General features: G+C 42.1%; 1 long non-coding RNA gene across 1 annotated transcript; it reads right to left on the bottom strand.

The window, feature by feature from the left end:
- Window positions 1–4,568: 4,568 nt before the first annotated feature.
- On the bottom strand, window positions 4,569–8,512 carry LOC113010398 (uncharacterized). The gene is made up of 3 exons (XR_003270338.1): window positions 8,366–8,512; window positions 7,468–7,574; window positions 4,569–4,704 (listed from the first exon to the last, which is right to left on the bottom strand). It is a non-coding gene; the product is annotated as an uncharacterized LOC113010398 (long non-coding RNA).
- Between the last annotated feature and the right edge of the window lie 668 nt (window positions 8,513–9,180).

The raw sequence follows: 9,180 nt of genomic DNA, 5'->3' as shown, positions 1-9,180 counted from the left end.
GATAAGACAAACTGACTGATTGGAGACTTATTTAACTAAATCATGCTGCACCTCTGTGCCTCACATTAATCAGTACATATGATTGTAATTTGTTGAACAAAATCAACTTGAGCGTGGATCAGGATTTTACGATTGTATGAAATCTGATCATTTAATGTTCAAGTAGAAATTATTTTCATTTTAAGACTTTCACTCCAATTGTTCTTTCTTAACTGTCAATGATCATTTATAAACTTGACTGCAATGAGAATTAATAACCAATAAATAAATTGCATTATCCTAAAGTTGTCATGTTTCGGCTGTGTGCAGGCAAGAGAGCAGGACCCAAACGCAAACTTGCAGAGACGAAACGTAAACTCAAAAACACAGCTTTATTGCTGGCGTAAGGTGAGACACGAAAAACAGTACAAAACTAAACTGGGAAGACTAAAGCACAAGGAGCCACAGGGAAAAATCACACAGCTATGAGGGAGACTACGACACTGACAAAGAGAAACATAGAGCTTAAATACACAGAGGGATAACGAGGGAATGAGACACAGAAGGGGAGCACAGCTGGGAGTAATCAGGCTGGACGAGACAGGGACGCAAAACTAGAAACACTGACATGAGACACGGACCTTCAAAGTAAAACAGGAAACACACTGACTGAACTCTAGACATGTAAACTTAACAGCAACTGGGGAGACAGAACATGGGAACCTGAAACATGGTACAAAACATCACAGTGGACATAACATGGAACACAGGGAAGCCATATGACAAAGCCAAAGAGCAAAACCTAAGATAACCATAACTGAGATCTAGGGAAACAAGAAACAGTACAACAAAGGACTCAAAACATAATCCATAATATAAAAACACGAGATCTCTCCAAAATGAAACAGGAAACATGAGAGGCAGACATGACAACATAAGACAACAGACATGAAACACACGAAGGGCAAGGGAGACTTCACAGGGGTTGGAAACACAAGGGGGAGCTAATAAGCAAATGAACATAGGAAACCTAATAAGCTTAAACATACACTATGAACATCAAAAGAACTAAAACTCAAAACACTGGGTCATAAGACCCAGGATCGTGACAAAAGTGTTATCGTCTGTTTTTGCCTCTAACTGTGAACGTCATTATAAATTGTTGTGGTAGAAACAGAGGTGGGAGGGTTGTTGTTCGATGTGAACTGTCTCATTGAAGACCTTTTACACTCCTTTTTTAAAATATTTTTTGGCCTTTTTCAGCTTTATTTGATAGACACAGTGACGAGACGATAGGAAAGCGGGGGCAGAGAGAGAGGGGGGCAGACATGCGGCAAAGGGCCACAGGTTGGACTTGAACCCGGGCCGGCCGCTCTCAGCCGTATGGCATGTGGTCGCCTGAGTTAAACCGGCGCCCTTTTCACACTCTCATAGACATACATGCCAGCCCTCGTGATTTTTCCAGGAGAATCCCGAATTTCAATGCCCCTCCCGAAAATCTCCCGGAGCCTCCATTCTCCCAAAAATGAAAAACCATATCCCAGAATTCATGGCGTCTCAATTCCAGTTTCCAAAAATGGCGGCAGCTATTTAGTTTTAATATTACTCTTATTACTCTTTCTGATCGCAAAATAAACTTTTAACATATTTTCAGGCGAGAATGTAGCTGTGTAAACTTTAAATATCTGAGCCAGCGAGAACAGCAAACTCCCAGCACATCGTTTTCAAACCCCCGCAGTGTTTCGCTACTCGGGTTAAACATGATATATAAGTCACTTTGATAACTTAAAATGTTCTTGTTTGGCTTTTCCAGTGTTTTACTTGTTCGTGAGTAAATCGGTTTGGCTGAGATTAAAGTTATTAGATTAGCTTAGATTAAATAAAGCTTTATAAATCATCGGGTGGGTTCCTCCGGGATTTTCACACAGCTGAATAAACGTCAAACACAAAACTGATTAAACAGAAGTGTGAGACGGTCGAGAATCTACGCCAGCGTCCGGTTATATTTTAGATAGCGAGGAGCAGACGGCCGAGTTTCACTCCACCGAGACAGCTCGTGACGTAATTCTGAAGGCGAGATCATCACAGTCGCTCACTTCCAGCCTGGCTTTCGGAGGACCCGGCCCACTTAAAATTATTTATTTAAAGTAAGTTAAAGTAAATAAACACTGTAAAATTGTGTCTGTAAGGTCGGGGGGGGTCCCATTCCACTGCAGGGCAACCTGCATGTGGCGAATAAAGCTTTGATTGATTATAATTCCACTATTCATTCACTCTCACATTCTCACACACTGGTGGAGGCAGCTACAGTTGTAGCCCTGGGGTAGACTGACAGATCGTGCCATCGGCCCCTCTGGCCAACACCAGTAGGCGGTAGGTTGCCCAAGGACACAACACAATGACCAGGACAGAGCCCGGGGATCGAACCGGCGACCTTCCGGTTACAGATGCGCTTAGAGACTGTATCACTGTTCCTCCGCCGCGATCCACTCTGACTATTTTCTGAAGGATTTGCTAGATTGTTTGGAGGATGTTAAGGCATGTATGGCTTTTAACTTCCTTAACCTAAATGAACAGAAAACAGAGGTGATTGTGTTTGGTCCCTGTGACCGCTGTGACTTTGGCCCCTTAGAAATTTATTTAAAAAAAAAAAAAACCTTTCGCGAGGAACCTACGAGTGATTTTTGACTCTAATCTAACGTTTGATAAACAGATTAATGCTGTAATCAAGACCAGGTTCTTTCATCTTTAGCTACTTGTTAAAGTGAAGCCATTTCTCTGTTTTAGAGACTTTGAGAGAGCTATCCACGTCTTCATTTCATCTTTGCCTCGACTACTGTAATAGTCTTTACTCTGGTGTTAGTGTCATCAGTTAGCCACCTGCAGCTGGTCCAAAACGCTGCAGCACGGTTACTAACTGGCACATGCAAGCGAGAGAACACATCTCCCATACTGGCATCATTACACTGGCTGCCAATTAGCTTTAGAATTAATTTTAAGATTTAATTATTTGTTTTCAAGGCGTTGCACGGGTTAGCACCCTCATACCTTTCGGATCTTTTAAATTGTTCACTCCTGCAAGATCACTGAGGTCTGTGGATCAAATGCTCCAGGCTGTCCTGAGGTCCAGATTAAAGCACAGAGGAGATCGGGCCTTTGCTGTAACTGCTCCTAAACTGTGGAACAAACTGCCCGTTCACATCAGGACCTCCCCAACACTGGACACTTTTAAAACCTGTCTGAAAACACACTTTTACTCCATGACTTTTAAATCAGAATGAGTTTGTATTCTGCATCTTAAGGTCAAAGGTCACTCTTTCGAGGATGCCAATGTTCACATTTTGGACAGAGAGGACAGATGGTTTGAAAGAGGAGTGAAAGAAGCATCTATGTCCACTGTGAGCGACCATCTTTGAACAGAGGCGGGGCTTACGACACCAACTCTCTGCCATCTATAATCCAGTTTTGAGATCCTTCCCAGACGCCTTAACGCCCACTCACATCCTGGGCCATCTGATCTCAGGAATTCGCATGATAAGGTGGGGCCAGGTTTCACAATGAACTCACCCGAAACCCTGGCTGATTGGGACCCACACCCAGTTTAACACCTTGGCTCAGGCGATTAGAGGATCATCAGGGGTCCTTTTGTCCCTCTGTGGGGGGAAACTCCCACTAGGTTTAAATCTGGGACTCTCCACCATTTGACCTTAGAACTGAAGAAGCTTCTCGGATGAGAGGTGAAACGTCTTCAAGCAACTTAAAGAAGTCCAGACGCTTTTCTTTGCAAGCTCCTTTGACCATGTCTCCCTATGTTTTTATTTCTTTTGATCATCTTAATTGTCAGCACCTTGGTCAACATTTGTCGTTTTAAATGTGCTATATTAATAAATTTGACTTTGACTTGTTGACTTACTCCCAGGTTTTGTTGTATTCTGTCTCTTGATGTTGACTGCGGCCTGTCTCTTTTAATTTAAATATTATTAAAATGTGAGTCATGCCGACTTGTCTGCTTTTTTCCCCCCATTCTTTTTTGTCATTTCTTCACATCACTGATCTTTTAAATGAGTGTAACAGTACCTTAGACTTCCTAAGGATATCATCTGATGTGATGTCCATGAAAGCAGACACCCACGAATCCACAAAAATCACCGTATAAAAAAAACACTTGAAAGACAGCAAATATTTTACGTTTTTTTTGCTGTAGTTTTGCTTTTGGACCAGCAGAGGGTGCTCTTGAATACAAATCCTCTGTTGGTCTGTGAGTTACCTGACCGCATCGATAGAACTGTAGCTGTAGAGTACAAGGACGCAGGATGCTACTACTCTCCAACCACAAAGACTCACCTGATGATATATCTGATAATATCATAGATCCCTGCAGGTGATGCACAGAAACACTCCAAAGCCAGCAGCTCAAACAGAAAGAGTCCTGGAAAATCATCAGTCTGTGTTTGGCTTGTGTCTCTAAAGCCATATGGATGTTTTTCCCCATACAACATAAATATAAGAATTAAGCATGAAACCAGGTTAAAAAAAAAAAAAAAGCAGTAAGTATCATAAAGGTTTTATAAAACCATAACAGTCGGTGGCTGTGTTTCCATCAGTCAGCGTAACGGGCACGTTGTACACGTCCTCATATGAAGCGACAGGAGGTCAGGACGTCTTCAGGCGTCCCAGATGCTGACTGAAGGTCTTTCTGCCTCTTTCAGGCTTTTTCATGTTATTCTGAAACCAGAATTATAGCACAAGTGTCCATTAAAAGTTAGTAAAACTCTGGATCTTCAGATTGTGATGTTTCAGCTCAGTTTATAAAAAAATGTAACCTAAAAATGTAAAACTTACTTTAATTATGTGAATTAATTAAGACCTGTAGGAATCTAACCAACCTAGCTAATTACCTCCTGGTTATTATAATAACTTCCATCACTCTATACATTGTAATCAGAGACAGTACATTATCTAATGGATTTAAGTTACAGAGAAATGTAAATGTAAGACATCCAACCATCAAACAACACATGCTGCTCATGTCTGAACGAACAGGTAAAGACTTTGACCTCCATTCAGAGGTCAAAGTAGGTAAAAAGTCTGATTCGGATCACTCAGCTGCACAAAGGACGAGGTCAGAGGTCAAAATATTTCAATAAAATACATTTTTGCTTAGTGCAAGGGCAGAAATAACAGAGCTCCTAAACGCAAGCTAACACTGACTCATTGCATTAACTGTATATGGCTGAGCTTGAAATAACAACACATTCATTATTTATAACCAATGTTTCAAGGTCAAATTAATCACAGCTGTTTACTTTGTTAAACAACACAACTCGTTTCATTGAAAACACCTTTTTCATTCACAATAAAATAATATCTTCATACCGTCATCCTGTGTCCAGCTGCTCTCCTGCTGCTACATCTGCTCGTTTCATTCATCCAAATAAAGTTGATCGATCACCAGCAGACTTGCAGCCTGACTGTGTGGCTCCCCCTGGTGTATATACTATATGTATATATATATATATATATATATATATAATGTTCTTCCTCTACACCCCCCCCCCCCCCCCCAATTTTTGCACATGTCGAGGAGCGTGTCAGGCTACATTTCACTGTGTGTTATACTTGTATAACTATGCATGTGACAAATAAAGAACCTTGAACCTTGAACCTTGGTGGTTGTGTCCTCAAACAACCACAGGGAGTTTATACCTGCTGCTGACCCGTCCCCTTTCATTAAGGTCACAGTTTCGTGTCACCTCGCAGGTTTTCTCCCACTTTAGCTGATGAGGGTGATACGATACTGATGGATCAATGAGGCAAAAATGTGAACTGACAGCGTTTGATTAATGTGGCAGAAAATCAGGTGAACGAGACGCTTTTGAGTAAATCGCTGAGAGCAGAGCTCGATGCTGCAGTACAGTTAATATTAATCATGTATCCTGCTGTCTGGAGACAGTTTGGAGGATTTGAAGAATCACAGTTAGAAGATATTTTTTAAACTGAAATTTTAAAGCTATATTTAAATCGTTTGTTCCTGCAAACCTGTGAAAAATCAAAGGTTTTAAACGCTGAGCAGCTTTTTGTCCTTGAAGCCGTCACATTTAAAAACATCCAGGAACAGCTCGAGTTTGTGGAAGTTGACCTGATGACCTGCTGGTTGGTGTGAGCTGTGAGTCATGGTGCTGATCTGGGTCCTGGTCCTGGGGTTTGGTGGTTTTTGGTCCCAACCTTCTGTTTTAAATTCATATTTTTAACGTGCCTTCCACAGATGATCCGTACGGTCTGAGACTCACCTGCAGGTCCATCAGATGGTTTCGTTCCTCGTGTATGCAGTCTGTGTTCTTCTCTCACTCTTCACAAACATCTTCTGAGCCGAGCGTCCTGAAACTGCCCGACGCTTCAGCGTAACAACATCGGTGTAGTCTGAGGATTAAGGCTGGTGACGACCGTCGCTGGGACTGAAGTTTATTTTAAGGTGTTTCTTTTTTCTTCTCCTTCACATCTCTGAAGTCTGTTTGTGTTTGTGAGACTTCCTGGAGCAGCAGAGGGAGCTCGGAGCCTCCACATCTCCTCCGGCCTGCAGGCCTGAACTTTATTAAATTGCTGTTATTTGGTGCAGGAATTTCCTGCGATATCACCCAGTTTCCCAGACCTGGATTCAGACTGGTCCCAGACCAAAGGAAGTTCACTGAGGATGTCCGAGGTAAAAAGACTTCTGCCTCTGAAACAGGTTTAAATGTTTACGTGCTGGATTTGCAGAAATCAGCTGAATGAGATGAAATTCATGGCACAGAAATAAAATCTAATGAATCAGGTTCAATGATGGAAACAGAACTAAACTGATGAAAGATGGAAACGAGGATTCAAACTTGTAAAACTAGACTCAAGTTTAGATCTTTAGAATCAAATCTGGTTTCTTTTAAAAGTGAAATCAAACATGTTTATACTTCTGTCTCCAAACAGTTTGTAAAGTTGTGAACGTGTTGTTGTTTCAAACACTCAAAGCAGAAACTGATCCTCTTCTTCCTGCACGAGCAGATAATGACCGACAAACAAAACGCCGCCATCGCCACACAGCTGCCTGACCCCCACGCCCCGCGGTGTGACAGAGGTTTGTGGCGTTCAGGTGACAATGGGATTAACGGACGATGCTCTCAGCGAATCTGCAGCCCCGGCGAGAGAGACACAGAGAGCGAGCGAGCATGGTGATTCTAGGCGGCTGTTCGTGTCGTCAGCGGTGACAAAAGCGTCGTTGTTGATGCTCCAACACGCTGACACAGCGATCAGCTGACACAGCGATCAGCTGACACAGGCAGGGCTTGTTTAACAACACACACTCCATACCCACGACACACACACACAAAATCAAATCATTCGTATAACGGGCCAGTGTTGGTTTAGAATGTGTTGATTCATCTGAACCACAATGGTACAACAGTGTGTGTGTGTGTGTGTGTGTGTGTGTGTGTGTGTGTGTGTGTTCACACTGACCTGGTGCTCTGCTCGACATCCAGCCAACGTGAGACTTTCCTCGACAAAAATCCACCACAGCTCCTCACAGGTGAGCCGTACGTCCGACGTTCCCACGGTGAGAACGTCTGATGTCAAAATACACACAACGAGCTTTAAGTAAAAATACTTTGATTACTGTGACTTTTACTGCAAACTATTCCACTGATCTCCAGTCACACTGAACCAAATGCACAGACATGTGACTCCATCAGTTTTTGGACTGTGACACGTTTTGTTTCATTTCTGTTCAAGATCAAATATGCTGTTCAGAAATTTACTTTCAAAACAAATAACTTAATAATAAAAATGAATAATGACAACGAACAGCAGAGGAGACATTCAGGTAGTAAATGCAGTAATACCACAATATAGAAAATACTCCAGTACAGATAAAAGTCCTGCATTAATGTACTTTTAACTTTTTGTATGTTGCTGCTGAACACGTTGCAGGTCATTCTCCTTGTAAACGCACTGTTGTGTGCTCTGATTTACAGCCTCGGGTTCAATATTTACACATTCTCATGTAACTAAAGTAAATGCAGTGCAGCACAAACTGAATTTATTCCTCAGGCCGAGTCAATAAAAGTTACTTTCACTCTGCAGTACTTGAGTAAATGTACTTGTAGTGTTATTACAGTGAGCTCAATGAAAATCCAAACTATGTAGAGCTGATGGGTTTTGGTCAACCCTGAGGTCACAGTCACAGCGAGGGGTGCGTTTGTTTCCTGACACTGGGACGTGATAAAGTGATGAAGAGAGTGAAACTAGCAAAGCTGAACTGAAAACTGCAAGTAAACCTGCTGAAAAGCCCTCTGCAAACCCGCTGCACCTGCTACACACCACAGAAACAAACTACGATAACTGTGATGCTCATTACCTGCAGTGATGACGCGATGAAGCTGTGTCCCGCGGACTCCTCTGTATCATAATTCATTAAAATTATAAACTATAATCAGCCCAAACTCAGCAGCAGCCTCGCGTTTCTGCGCATGCGTGTAAGAATTATAACCGATCTCATTAAGTGGAAGCGCGTTTGTGCAAATGCTTGCGTTTGATGCATTGCTTTTTGCGTTTTGCCACTAGGACCCGGCATGCAATGCGCGAAAGTCACGTGGTCTGTCTATGCAGCTACCGTTCCAACCTCAGGGAATTATCCACAGTGCGCATGTGTAGAAAATTCAAAAACTGCTCCTCCGCTCTTTTTCTCAGCTCCAGTCTTTGCTAAGGGGACAGTGGCCACGCCCACAAATTAAACGTAGTGCAGAGCCGTAACGGTATGGGATCAGAATGATGCCGCCTTGAAATGAAACTGAAAAAAAATTTACTGAAAAATCTTGTATTGAAAGTGAAAAAAAAATTGATAGTGAAAAACGATTAATTCAAACTGTAATTTTTTTGTTTTTGCTTACAATTTTTTTTCAGTTTCATTTTAAGGCGGCGTCGTTCTGATATCGTATAACCGCTAGTAGGCTAGTTTTCAGAGACCGCTAACATACTGCCACAAGAGGGCAGCACGCTCCAACATGGACATAACCAGAAACACTTACGGGAGAATCATGTGACAGGGAAGCACGTGATATAACTACACCATGACATCATTGTACACACCTGTGCTCCACAGCCAGTTGAATCAAATAAAAACTGTTTCAAAGTTTTGGCAGCTTTGTCCCAAAATAAAGTTTAAACATTAGA

The sequence above is a fragment of the Astatotilapia calliptera genome, chromosome 18, assembly GCF_900246225.1.
Source record: "Astatotilapia calliptera chromosome 18, fAstCal1.2, whole genome shotgun sequence".
Classification (NCBI taxonomy): domain Eukaryota; kingdom Metazoa; phylum Chordata; class Actinopteri; order Cichliformes; family Cichlidae; genus Astatotilapia; species Astatotilapia calliptera.
Note: the sequence above shows the minus strand (reverse complement) of the source record. Positions and strands in the feature narration are given on the sequence as shown.